A 14,413-nucleotide genomic window follows, 5' to 3' on the forward strand; every position below is an offset into this window, starting at 1 on the left:
TATGAGGCAAAGAAAATACCATGAGAGAACTGTATAAGTAACAAACAAATATATTTATTTAAAGTTAATACACCACATGAATGCTAAAAACATTTAAAATTAGCATCGAAATGTTAAACAAGAATCTCTGGGAGGGGAGGCCACCCTGATAAGTGGCAAACAATAGAAACCCCCACTCTCTCACCTAGACCCCTCAACAAATGTTCTATATATGAGACATGTAGCCAAAAAAAAAGTTGCATCAAACCAACATATAGTGCCACACACCCTTGTAGATCACTCCCCCCCCCCTTTTTCCTTGTAGATCACCCCCCCCCCTTTTTCCTTGTAGATCGCCACTGTAGCTGCCACTAGGAGCTGAATCCCCGGCCAGAGATTGCCAGCGCTTTGGCCAGGGATTCAGCTCCTAGTGGGAGCTACTGTAGTGCGATTCTACAAGGGGGGTGGTGGTGGTTTGATCGGCAAGGGAGGATGGTGGTGGTATCTACAGGGGGCAGTATTGCTTCCCCGTGGAAAGGTTGTTCCATACTGTAACATTTTGTACTGTACAGAACAGCGGGGCGGAACTTTCTCCTGCAGGACGGCGCGACGGCGCCACGCAAGAATCAATTCAATGATTCTGTTAAACAGAATCGTGAGAGTCCTTGAGGGCGAATTAATTTGATCGGCCAGCCCTATGCGTGTCTGTATATTACATAGTTTGTACGGTTGAAAAAAGACACATGTTCAACAAAGGGAAGGGAAAAATTTCTGCTAATATTTTTTTTGTTGTAGGAAATGATCTTTGCCTTTTTTGCAGCATCTCCTGTCCCTGCTGTGACGGCTCCTGCGGTGGCTATTCCATAGATTCACAGTTCTCACAGTAAAGAAGACTTGTCGCCTCTGCAGGTTGAACCTTTTTCTCTCCAGACGGAGGGAGTGCCCCCTTGTTCTTTGAGGGGGTTTTACATGGAACAGGATTTCACCATATTTTTTTGTATGTGCCATTAATATATTTATATAAGTTAATCATGTCCCCCCCTTAGTCGTCTCTTTTCAAGGCTAAATAGGTTTAATTATTTTAATCTTTACTCATAACTTAGAAAAAATAATAAGGGGCATGGAGAATCTAACCCCAGGGCATCCTTTCTATGAACTGGAGCCCAGAACTGAACTGCATATTCTAGATGAGGCTTTGTAAAGTAGTAATATTACATCCCTGTCCCGCGAGTCCATGGCTCTTTTAATACACGACAATATCCTGCTGGCCTTTGAAGCAGCTGATTGACACTGCATGCTGTTATTGAGTTTATGATTTACAAGTATACCCAGATCCTTCTCAACAAGTGAATCTGCCAGTGTAGCTCCCCCTAGGACATATGATGCATGCAGGTTGTTGGTACCCAGATGCATAACTTTACATTTATCTACATTAAACCTCATTTACCAAGTGGACGCCCAAACACTGTTTGTTTAAATCTGCCTGCAATTCACGAACATCTTCCATAGTCTGAACTATATTACATAGCTTGGTGTCATCTGCAAAAATAGAAATAGTGCTATTAATCCCATCCTCTATATCATTAATAAATAAGTTGAATAATAGTGGTCCCAGCAGTGAACCCTGGGGTACACCACTTATAACCGGGGACCATTCAGAGTAGGAATCATTGACCACAACTCTCTGTAATTGGATTGAGAATTGGCTCAAGGACCGTATCCAAACTATAGTTCTAAACCTATAGTCCTTAATTTACCCATTAGACGTCTGAGGGATAGTGTCAAATGCCTTTGCAAAGTCCAAAAACACTATATCCACAGCGGCCCCTCTGTCTAGACTTCTGCTTACCTCTTCATAAAAACAGATCAGCTTAGTTTGACAACTTATGTCCTTAGTAAAGTGCTGGCTGTCACTTATAATACTAAAATGTGTCACATACTCCTGTATATAGTCGCTCAATGGCCCCTCAAACATTTTCCCCACAATGGATGTTAAGCTTACTGGTCTATAATTACTTGGGGAAGACCTAGAGCCCTTTTTGAAAATAGGCACCACATTTGCCCTGCGCCAGTCCCTTGGCACTATACCAGTCACTAGAGATTCTCTGAATATTATGAAGAGGGGGACAGAAATAACTGAACTAAGCTCCTTAAGAACTCTCGGGTGTAACCCATCTGGTCCCGGTGCCTTGTGTACATTTATTTTATTTATCTTGGACCATTTATACATTTAGCCAATTCAGTATATCAACAGATATATAATAACAGCACTGGCAGCGGCTACATCAGCTGCTCCTTCTTCTGTTGTATATACAGAGCTAAAGAACCCATTTAGTAACTCTGCCTTCTCTTGATCCCCTGTGACCAACTCCCCATTACCATTATCTAGGGGTCCTACATGTTCAGACCTTGGCTTTTTTGCATTTATGTACTTGAAGAATTTTTTGTGATTTTTGTTTTACTATCACTCATTGGCCACCTGCCTTTCATTTTGTATTTTTGCCGATTTTATTAAGCTCTTTATAATTACCAAAGGCTACATATTTGTTTTTTTTAAATGCCCTTTTTTTGTCATGTATTGCTCTTTTTACAGAAGGTGTAAGCCATATGGGATTTAATTTTAGTTGTTTATACTTGTTACCTGTAGGAATACATTTTGCACTATAATTACCCAAAGTAGATTTGAAAATCTCCCATTTATCATTTGTCCCATTATTTGACATTAGTTCTTCCCAGTCTATATCCTGAATTATAACTATATTATAACTATATTGTGATCACCGTTACCGAGGTTTTCATGAACATTGACGTTCCCAACAAGATCTGCATTATTAGAAATGACCAGATCCAACAGAGCTTCACCTCTAGTCGGGTCTTCCACAAACTATCCCATTAAAATTTTCCTGCAACAGGTTGAGGAAATGTCTCCCCTTTGCAGTTGAAGCCGAACCATGACCCCAATTAATATCCCGGTAATTTAAATTTCCCATTATCACTACAGTACCCGCCTGTGCAGCCCGCTCCATCTGTTTGTATAGCTGACCTTCCATCTCCTCAGTTATATTGGGGGGTCTATAGATTACACCAAAAGTAATATTTTCAGTGTTTACGTCCCTTTGTAATTCCACCCACAAGGTTTCAACCTCCTCACAATTTTCACCCTCTAATGTCTCTTTCACACTCACCTTCATATCACTTCTCACATACAGACGTACACCACCGGCTTCATATCACTTCTCACATACATACACCACCTTCATATCACTTCTCACATACATACCCCACCGCCTCCATATCACTTCCCACATACAGACGTACACCACCACCTTCATATCACTTCTCGCATACATAAACCACCGCCTTCATATCACTTCTCACATACAGACCTACACCACCACCTTCATATCACTTCTCACATACAGACATACACCACCACTTTTCCTATTTGTCCTGTCTTTCCGAAACAGTGTAAAACCCCCATAGATTTACAGCCCAGTCGTGTGAAGAGTCCGGCCATGTTTCAGCAACACCAACTATATCTATATGTTCCTCCAGTAACCAGGCCTCCAGCTGCCCCATTTTGCTTGCTAGACTTCTGGCATTTGTGAACATACACTTTAACTTGCCTTTCAGTTTTTCACTTTTATTATCAGAAATGTGATTATTTTACCTTATTTGGGCATTTTTATTTTCCTTGCTGTTTTGTAACGACAGGATCTCCTTATCTTGTTGTCTAGTCCTCTCCCCACAGTCTGTTTCTCCCTCCACCAATATAGTCTGACCCCTCTTTAACCCGACTACCCATTTATTTTCTACATTGACCTCCGTCCTCAGCCCTAGTTTAAATACTCCGCTACCCCAGGTAGAATTCTCTCCCCCAGCACAGAGAACCCCCTTCCATTTTCGCTGCAAATCATCTGCAGAATATAGTTTGTCCCCCAATGAAAAGTCAGCCCAGTGCTCTAGGAACCCAAAGCCTTCTCCACTTGGAGGTCCTTCCCTTCAGCTTGTAGTCGAGTTATTAAAAATTATTCTTAAGGGGGGACGTGGCCTGGACCTGCATGGAGGAAGTCGCACAGTAGCTGAGCTCCCGGTTTGAGAGCCAAAATCGGCTTAACTAAACCCTGTACCTGCTCCTCTTCAAGTGGATCGGATCTCCTGACTTCTCTGGTCATGCAGGTTAGTGCTTAATCTGGGACGTTTGGGGTGTGCAGCACTTACCTCGTGGCTGGCTTGTTTGGCGCCGATCCTTGGGCTCAGGGAGTGTCAGGTGAGGTCCTGATGCCTCCTGTGGGTGCCTGCCGGCAGCTTCTTGTGGCGTGGTGCCCTAGGTGAGGCAATCTGTGCACAATGTCTGGCGCCATTACAACTCTCCTTCCTCCGGTGGCCATCTTGTGAAAGGGAACTTCTGTCCAGAGTGGAGCAGCACTGTATACAGCAGCATTAAAGGAGCACAAACAACTACAGGACCGGCATCTGAACAAATCCTTACTGGTGGCCATAGGGGTGGAAAGGAGCAGCTATGCATATACCTCGTGTGTCTCTGTGGAGACCTTAATAACTTTCTGCCATATTGTCGAGCAGTGTATTCCCCCTTGCCAAAATGGGTAGTACATCTTTAAGAAATACTAAGTCCAAGCCGGCTAAACTTCCTGGCTTTTTCACTAATTCTTCATCTTTGCAATCGGTGGTGAAATGACGCATTTCCCTTCCTCCTTCCTCACCTTCTCCATCTTCCAGGGCTTCATCTGTGGAAAATGACACGCAGGATGATATGGACTCTCAACCTGTTTCTGAAACCACGATTAGGAGACTCTTAAATTTGCTGAGGGATTCGATTCAAGCGGATATACGACAAGTAATAGCTTCAACATCTGACAGTAAATCACCTATTGCCTCGAGAACCGGTCAGATGGAACATAAGGTGGAAGAATTTGGAAAATCACGCAACTCGCTCATTGATGCGAACTCAACAATGGAGGAAGAGGTAACGAAACTTTCTAATAAAGTTTAGGCTCTAGAGGATAGATCCCGAAGAAATAATTTCCGCATCAGAGGAATACCGGAGTCGGTCACTCCGGATCTTTTATCTCAATAGCTTACGGACCTGATGGCTATTGTTCTGCCGCAAAAATCTGCCTCGGACCTCACAATTGATAGGATTCACCGAATCCCTAAGCCTAAACACATTGCTGCGCATCTGTCTAGAGATACGATTGCTCGCATCCATTTCTTTCATGCGAAAGACAAATTTCTACGAGGATTGAAAACTTCCTCTGATTTACCAGAACGATTTAAAGATCTTGCTTTGTATCCGGATCTTTCCGCGGCGACCATGATACGACGTCAGGAATTTGCGGTGCTGACGAATATCCTACGGGATAAAGGCATTTTATACAAGTGGGGTTTTCCAGTAAAGCTCATAATCACCAAAAATGGCAGTCTGCATGTTTGCCTCTCACCAGACTCTGCGAAAGATCTTCTACACTTTTGGGGTCTCCTAACATCCCCCTCCTCAGAGTCCCCATCGTAGGAATCCTACCCGGCTGGAACTGGTTTCACCTTTTGTGGTCAGACACAGTTAATCGACCCAAGCGGAGACTTCCTGTCTAATGACGGTGCTTCCGCTGTAAGAATTTTCCGTCAAGGCTTTCTGAAGTCTCACCTGGACGCTGCTCCTCCTTTCTGCAGCTCTTGAAGCTTTTAAGGTATTCGAATAGCTGAACTTTTGTCACTACACTCTTTTCCCTGAAAGAGGGAAGTTCCTGCTTGGCAACGATGCTGTATTGCTTATGGGTATTAGTTGTTTTTTTTTTTGTAATGTTTTTGTATTTATGCTGCTTATATTTTGCTGTGCCGCAATTGTAATCATTTTTTCCTTATGTCATAAAGGGTCTCAAACTACTTTCTATTACTGCCCATGACTTGAATTCTCCTTTCAAGAGATCTCTACTTTGGAAAAAAGCTTTCAAGTCGCATTTCGGGTATGTTCACACGACCTATTTTCTGATGCAATTCAAGCGTATTATGCCTGATAAGACGGCTCCATTACGCCTGCAAACATCTGCCCATTGCTTGCAATGGGTTTTATGATGTTCTGTTCAGACGAGGTGTCATTTTACGTGTCGCTGTCAAAAGACTGTGCATAAAAAGACGCCCACGTCAAAGAAGTGCATGTCATTTCCTTGGACGTTTTTGGAGCCGTTTTTCGTTGAAAAACAGCTCCAATTACGTCTATAATGGACGCCGTGAAAAATGCAAGTACTTGCAAAAATGTCTGAAATTCAGGCGCTGTTTTCGCCTGAAAACAGCTCCGTAATTTGTTAAGAGGTGTGAACATTCCTTTATCTTCCAGAGATTGTCATCTATTTACACATACGCAGTTTCCTCGTGTTTATTATGCATCTAAAGACGTAAAAAAGGCGGCTGTAATTCTCGCTGCAAAGGAGACGATTGCTTTTTAAATTTCTTTCTTCTTTTTCTGATCCGGAGGGGAGATCTATAATTTAATGTAGCGGTGAATAAGGATCTGGACCGCTCTGTTGGGGAGGGGGGGGGGGGGGACCGGATTGTCTCCGGACTTGAATTCTTTGGTAGCGGAGAAAGAGTTGCATGATGTTTGGCGATTATCAACATGAATCCGAAAAGGATTAGATGTTTTATTCTTCCCCACATAAGATGTATTTGAGGATTGACTTCTTTTTGGTGGATAGGGAGATTTTACTAAATTCTGTTTCATTTAAAATCGGTTTAATAACCTGGTCGGACCAGGCACCAATTGTACTGACGCTATCTGATCAATACATCGCCCCTCGTAACTCCTTTTGAGATTAAATCCTTTCCTTTTAAATTCCCCAGCCCTCCAAGCCTCTATAGGACAGCCTTGGAAGGAATTTTTTTCGTTTAATGGCCCCACGGCCTCTTCTCCTGAACTCCTCTGGTGTAGGCACGAAGCTTTTGTTAGGGATCGGAACAAAGAGATTTTGATTTTCTTATGGGTAATATTCAATCTTTGGAGTCTCAAATAAAGCTAAATCCTACATCTTCACTGAGAAAAGAATTGTGGAATTTTCGGGATAAATTGCGTAAACACCAGCTCTTCTTATATGAGAAGAGTTAAAAAAAAGACTAAAATGGAACTTTTACGTCCAAGGGTATAGACCAAGTGAACTATTGGCTAAAAGAGTAAACCAGTATCTAGCAAAGTCCAAAATGTCCTGGTTGCAGACTTCAGAAGGCTCAAGGGTGCAAGACCCTCAGGAGATCCGTGATACATTTGCGACATGTTATAGCTCCCTATAAAGAGGATAAACGGCTTCCTGAAGTGTCTAAATCCACGGTAAATTGGTTTTTGAAGCAGGTGCATCTTCCGATTTTATCCGATTTTATCTGATTTACAACTCGGTCAATTCAATGGCCCTTTTACTGTTGAGGAAATCAAAATTGGTGATAGTTTTGGTGTAAACGAAATAAATCCCCTGGACGTGACTGTTTACCGAATGAGTATTACAGAACTTTCCCAGACTTACCGCTTCCATGTATGCAAAGTACGTTGATAGGAATTGCATCTAATCCCACCCGTCCTCCGGAAGTGTTACAGGCCACCATAGTTACACCTCCTAAACTGGGTAAACTCCCAGATTCCCCAGTGAATTTTTGCTTGCTAACCCTTTAAAATTGTGACCTAATATTGTATGCGAATCTTTTAGCGAGTAGATTGAATGACCGCTTGCCTTCTTTAATAGAGCTAGACCAAATAGGGTTTGTCAAAGTTTGCCAAGCGAGTGATGGTACTTGCATAATTTTAGATTTCATCCAGATAGCCGGAGAATGTAAGACTGCCTCCTTTTTCATTTCCCTGGATGCTGAAAAGGCATTTGACCGGGTTAATTGTCAATATTTGGAGGGTACGTTGGTTACATTTTTGTTTTCGTTCCTTTATAAAGACGGCCATACTCTCACTTTATTCCTCTACGTTGGCTGCGGTTCTTTCTTCTGGTATTCTGTCTAGATCTATTGAGATGACTAATGGGACTAGACAGGGTTGCCCTTTTATCCCCATTAATATTTACTTTGTGTAGGGAACCATTTGTGGAAATGATCTGTAGTTCTAATAACATTTGGAGTATTCAGGTTGGCAGGACAGAACATAAACTAGGACTATATGCGGATGATGATCTCTTGACCTGCACTTCTCCCCTGTCATCGTTGGCAGAGTTACTTCTTATCATTTCTCGGTTTTCGTTGGTATCTTATTACAAGTTAAATATTTGTAAATTGATGATGTTCCCAGTGCATATTGGGCCTCAGCTGAAAGGCACTTTATCTACTTTTCACATGGCCGGGGCTGCGTCAGCTCTGCTCTACTTAGGGATAAAACTGTATTCTTCGATATCTAAAATTTTCCATGAAAATTATTCCGATTTTCTTGCGGGTCTGAGGGCAGGATGCGGGAGATTGATTTGAATGCTTTTCACCCGTCCTGGATTGCTAGAATCAATTTACTGAAAATTTTATTACTTCCCAAATACTAAAAATTATCCCTCAATTTTATTTGGAACAATAAAAGAGCGAGAGTAGCTCAAACTTTATTATTTTGTAAGATCAGGGAGGGAGGATTGGGAGTCTCAGATGTGATTGCCTCCAACATGGCAGCCGTAACGGATCAACTGTGTTTGTAATGGAACTCCCCATCTACATCTTTATGGTCCCATCTTTTCCCTCGCTCTTCCTTAAAAATCCTTCTGGCTGTGACTTATGCGGGGGCGATGTTGCCTATAGTGTCATTGCAAACCACTTCTGATTCCTTGAAGAGTTGGAAGCTCTCTGCCTGTGCCCATAGAGGGGTTCACCTATCGCATGAACACACACCGTTACCAGCTTTTCAATCCTTGGTGCCGCATGTAGCTTTGTTAACCTGGGAGACGTTCGGCAGAACATTCCTTTCTGACTTGTATGATGGAGGGAACATGTGGCATTTGTGAGAATTTAGCTGAGGGTTATGGCATTCATTGTAGCGTGTTTTACCAATGTCTCCAGCTTCGACATTTGCTTAAATAGAGATCTGCTGAACCCACTACACTCTCCTCCTTTCCTCAAATGTTTATTGAGATGGCATGGTTACAGTAGGGACTTTCCTGTAGTTCTGATCTTCTCTTGAACAGCAAGACCTTGGGAAAGTCTTGTCATATGTTGAGGTGGGAACGACAGATGGGAGCTACGGTTTCTACTGAGCAATGGCTGAAGGCCTCTAGTTGGATCCTTCGACACCGTAAATGCATTAATTGTATAGAGCTGATAGGGAAAATTCACCTTAGCTGGTATCTGACTGTCCAGATTTGTGCATTTCTTTCCTGGCAGTTGTGATAGTTGCTGGTGGGGAGGTGGTTCTCTTGGCTCCACGCTACAGATGTGGTGGTCATGTTCCACGGTTCGAGTTCTGTGGACTGTGGTCTTTCACTTACTCTTAGACCTTACCGGTATATCTTTTCCACATAGGCCGTAACTGGTCAGACCTGATCTTGGGCTGGATGAGTTTCCTGCTGTCTTTGGAGTCCTAGTGCACCAGATTTTCCTTGCCACCAGAATGGGCATTGGCAAATCCTGGAAGTTTTTCATTTGCCCTTCTTTGTCAGTAATTGGTGGGGTGAATGTGAATTGTCATCGTGAAACACTTTTATTGCTGTTCATAAGAAGTAGTTGTGTTCTTGGAAGCTTTGGTTAGACGCACAATATTATCTCTGTTATGCTTTCAAATTGGTTTTCTTTGTGATGGAAATGGCTCAGCAGTTTTGATTGAGGTTTGTGTGTATTCTGTGGGTTTGATTTGATGCTATCTATCTCATGTGTGTACTGCTTTTCATATGGGTGGGTGTTCCTAGGGCCAAGAGTTGGTTCTGTAGTGTTGTAAACTGAGTCCAAATCTATTGATTTGAAACCCCAAAATGTTTTTGTTAAGGCTCCTCCACCTCCCATGTATTGTGTTGTTGGTTCCCATATGGACCACAACAGCTGGATCCTCCCAGTTCGTCCCTGTAATTTATCCACCCGTTGCAGCACCTGCTGAACCCTGGCCTCAGGGAATGGGAAACCCATGTAGTTGAGACTGTGTAATTATAGTATATGTGTGTGTGTGATTCTCAAATAGCCTCCAACTCCCAATTGTCTTGGCTTATCTGTGTTACCCTTCTGCTGACTACTAGCTGGTCTGTTCTCCTGGTTGTTAGGGAGATCAGTATCCACTGTAGCTGCAGTTTGAGACCGACACCCTGACATTAGCAGGCAACTTTACAAGTTTGCTTAGAATTATTAAATCAGGATTGGGCTTCCTTCTCTTTGTGCCCTTTCTCGTGTCCCTAACTCAGTGAACCCAGCTACTTGTATAATCCTGCTCACCCATGTGTTCCCCCTCCAGGTCTCCCCTACTTACTGTGTTGTTAGCTGTAGCGTGTGTGTGGCTCCCTTTTTTCCCCGCTGCTCCTCCCGATCTTGGGAGCTCCCAGGTAACCATCATGCCTCCGTGTTGCAGAGATGTTCCTCCCGTTGACCTGTGGCTCATGTAAGGCATGAATGGTGGACTACGGTTACCTACATAATGTCAGCCGCAAGGAGGGTCTGCTATCCCCTCACCTCCCCATTTAACTCCAGCTTTTTAACTCCACTTACGACGTGCCACTTCCACCGCTGGCACAGACAAGAGCAGGCTCTCAAAGAGTCCGCCCTACACAAATGAGGCTGTTGGGGCCAGTAAACCACACCCACAACTGATCATCTATACTAGGAATAAGCTACCCAAAAAACAAGGATTTTGGGTTGGACCACTCAGGGAATCACATTCAATCAAGAAATTGCCACAACTGCAGCAACATGGATTGCCTGTTTAACACAGGGACCCATGTTTGCTGCCACATCCAAGGATTTGGACTAGGAGGAAAGATTCGAGTTTCTGTCACAACATTAGAAGTGCCCTATATTGGACATTATGTGATCGCCAATGTCATATCAATTACAGCAGGGTTTGGCAATTTGCCAACATTACGGTTGGGATGGAGTTAGGACCTAGAGTAGCTTTCCACTAATACTTTGCACAATTAACAACTAGCTGTGTTTTACTTTTTGCACAATTGGCCGTTGGTCAGAGGAATGTATGACGATGCCCAATTCAGTTACACATCACATAGCGAGATCGACTGCAAGGACCCATTACCAACCTTACACCGTCACTTACTTTAGTCTAAAAACCCAACCACCTTCTTGGTGGAAATGTGGAAGTGCCCACTGCTTTATTCATTAGATACAAATCGGCATGAAGACTTCTTTTTCTCATTCCTGCTTTTCAAGAAATACCACGGCTCCCTCTACTCCATCAGCCATGTAAGGTTCAAAATCCACCTTCATAGCCGTAATTTCCACTAAAGAGGAGAACTGAGAAACCTACTCACTCAGTCCCCCGACCACCCCCACTAAGCAACGCCAGTCCTCTCTCCGCACCATCCAATAAGTCCAAAAGGAAAATATACAGCCCGATATCTTTCAAATGTACCCCGTCCGGCGCCAGCAAATCCCCATTATCTCCTTTCAATGACTGATGCCAGAGTCCCACTCCACCTAAAAAGTACAACACATTCAGCAGCCTGCGCACTCTGTCCAATGCCAGCAAGTTCCCGCCACCCTGTATGTGCCACCATCTCAGACCATACCACCAAACAAGGAGAAAACAGCTGCTGGAAACACGCCAGATCGGTCCAAATCAAGGGCAATAATTCTGCCATCTTAACTTGACCGATATCATTTACCCCCAGCATGTATAATCAAGACAGCCGGTCCATCAGTGTGCCGAGTAACCACCACTACTTCTGGCAGTAACTGCACCCACCGTAGTCCCCAGACACCTTTCCAGATGCCTCAATTCGTGCCAAGCGGCCTCCACACCACACACACTGACACCTAATGCACATAGGAGTACCCCAAGATCCGTATCTGGGAGTAGCACAACCCTGAGAAAAAAAAACAGGAACTAAATATATGATCACACAGATAGAAAGCGACACAGTCGGAGATGGGAATAACCTGAAACCAACAAAGCAGGGGGGGGGGGGGGGGGGGGGGGAAGGATGGAGGGAAATATAGAGAAGAAATATAAAAACCATACACACATTTTGAGACATCACTAACCAAATCCCACCTAACATAAGACTTAGCACTATTGGAGCTCCATCTACCCAACCACATAAATAGCCTCTGCATCTAAACCCAAGGAATCTGCTTCAGTGGCAGCGCCAATCCAGAAGGAATGAGGACCAAATTCACCAGGCAGCAGCCCCAGGTATTTTAAACTAGCCTTAAAAACAGCTTCCGATTGAAAACGCGACATAAGAGACCTATTTCGGTGGGTCGAAAATTGTATTCCAGCCGCCCAGACCAACAAAAATTTCTGAACCAATTTCACACAACAATACTGACCCCCGACATTCCCTACCCATAACCAAGAACCCTTCCCAGCAGGATCAGTCTTAGACCGCCAGACACAAATCTAAAGAGAATCACCCAAAACCACTACATCAGGCCCAGAAAGCCCACCCCGTTTGTTCACAGTAGGTGGAACCAACTCACTAACTCGTAATGCAGCAAAGAAAGGCAACGAAAACACAGCACCAAATAAAGAACACTCCTACTCATCCCGGCAAACGTAACCCAGAATAGATAAAATCCCACCCAGGAGCACAAAAGATACTGGCCGCCTCGTATCGCGGGAAACCAACGCCTTCTTCCAACCCTTCAGCGCCTGCCTAACTACTAAATGTTTGGAAACATCCCTACGTCCCCACAATTTTAACATAAAGGCCACCCCTGCGAAATGTTTACTTGCCGTGGCCGCTCTACAACCTTCCTGACGCAATCTGATCAAACAATGGAGGCGAAAACCAAGGTGACAATGATGTTGTGATGGAAAATGAACACCCCCCCCCCCCCCCCCCCGCAGTTTCCAACCACCGATCCCACACTCTGCAATGACTCTTCCAAGTCGCTGGTACCACCGAACCCCTCAACAGACTCATAAGTTCTCCTCGACCAGGGCCCGTAAGTGAAGTGGGAGGAAATCCCCTTCTGCCAAAGATGCCGGGTGCAATTCCCGAAACAAGGACATCTGCGAACGAGACAAAGCATCGGCCATCACATTACAAACCCCCGGAACATGTTTTGCACTAAACCATACGTTCCGTTGCAAGCATTTCAAAAGCTACAAACGTAATAATGCTAGCACAGGTAAGGAACCCGACGACAAACCGTTCACGGCACACGCAACCGCCGTATTGTCCGTCCAGAATATAATCCGCTTATTCACCATCCTGCGTCCCCACAAATCTAGAGCAACTATTATCGGAAACAACTCTAAAAACGTCACATTACATACTAACCCCATTTCACCCCAATGACAGGACCAAGGGGATCTACACCAACTCTGGCCCAAAAGTGCTCCAAAACCATCGCTCAAAGCCGCATCCGTGAACAGCTGCAAATCAGATTTAGACATCGCCACGTCCTGACAAACCGACCGGCCGTTGAACAAATTAAAAAAGGAATGCCATACAAATAAATCCTTCTTCATACAAGACGTTACCCGAATAAAATGATCCTGTTTCTGTACACCCCTAGTAGCTAAAGACAAACGCCGAGAAAAAACACGACCCGTGGGAATGATCCGACAAGCAAAGACCAATAAACCCAACAATGACTGTAATTGCCCTCAGATTAGGATAAGGCGGCTCACAGAAAGGACCTGCCATTCTCCCCAACTCAACTTGCTTTGCTAATTTCAGACGTGCGATGACAACGTTCTCATTGATCGACTTCAAATTGTCGGCCAATAACAAGGTTGCGGAATACTCAAACCACTAGTGAGCACCTCTGCCTCCCGCCTCCTGTGGTAACGCTCTAACCACGGGCCCATCTCGAGAACGCTCACCGGCGTTCTCCGTTGCGCCGGAAGGAGGTGCCTTGAAAGGCTGCTTACCTCTCCGAAAACACCTGAGCGCCCCCACAGATGGAGCATTCGTGTCGGAATTTACACGTGGCAAAGAACCGACAATGACCCTCGTTGTAGAGCCAACAGGCTCCCGTGGGTCGAGCGGCCGCAGCTCCGGGGGTGGGTCCCGGCACTGCGGCCGCACTAGGAAAGGGGCGGTGCTGTCTACTCCCTTGCGCTAAAATGAGCCGCAACCAAACATCAGTTACCTTTGACGCCCAACTAATATCAAGCGACAAAGCCAAATGACGACTAAATTCCTCATCGTAGCGCCACCAAGCTGCACCACCGTGCAACCTGTGGGCGCTGAAAATCGTATCAAAGTATACGAACAATTGCGCGCCCTTTTCAGGGTAGCGCTGGCAAATAACATGAGCCAGGGTAGAATAACCCTTCACCCAGTTGCCG

The sequence above is a fragment of the Rhinoderma darwinii genome, chromosome 10, assembly GCF_050947455.1.
Source record: "Rhinoderma darwinii isolate aRhiDar2 chromosome 10, aRhiDar2.hap1, whole genome shotgun sequence".
NCBI lineage: Eukaryota > Metazoa > Chordata > Amphibia > Anura > Rhinodermatidae > Rhinoderma > Rhinoderma darwinii.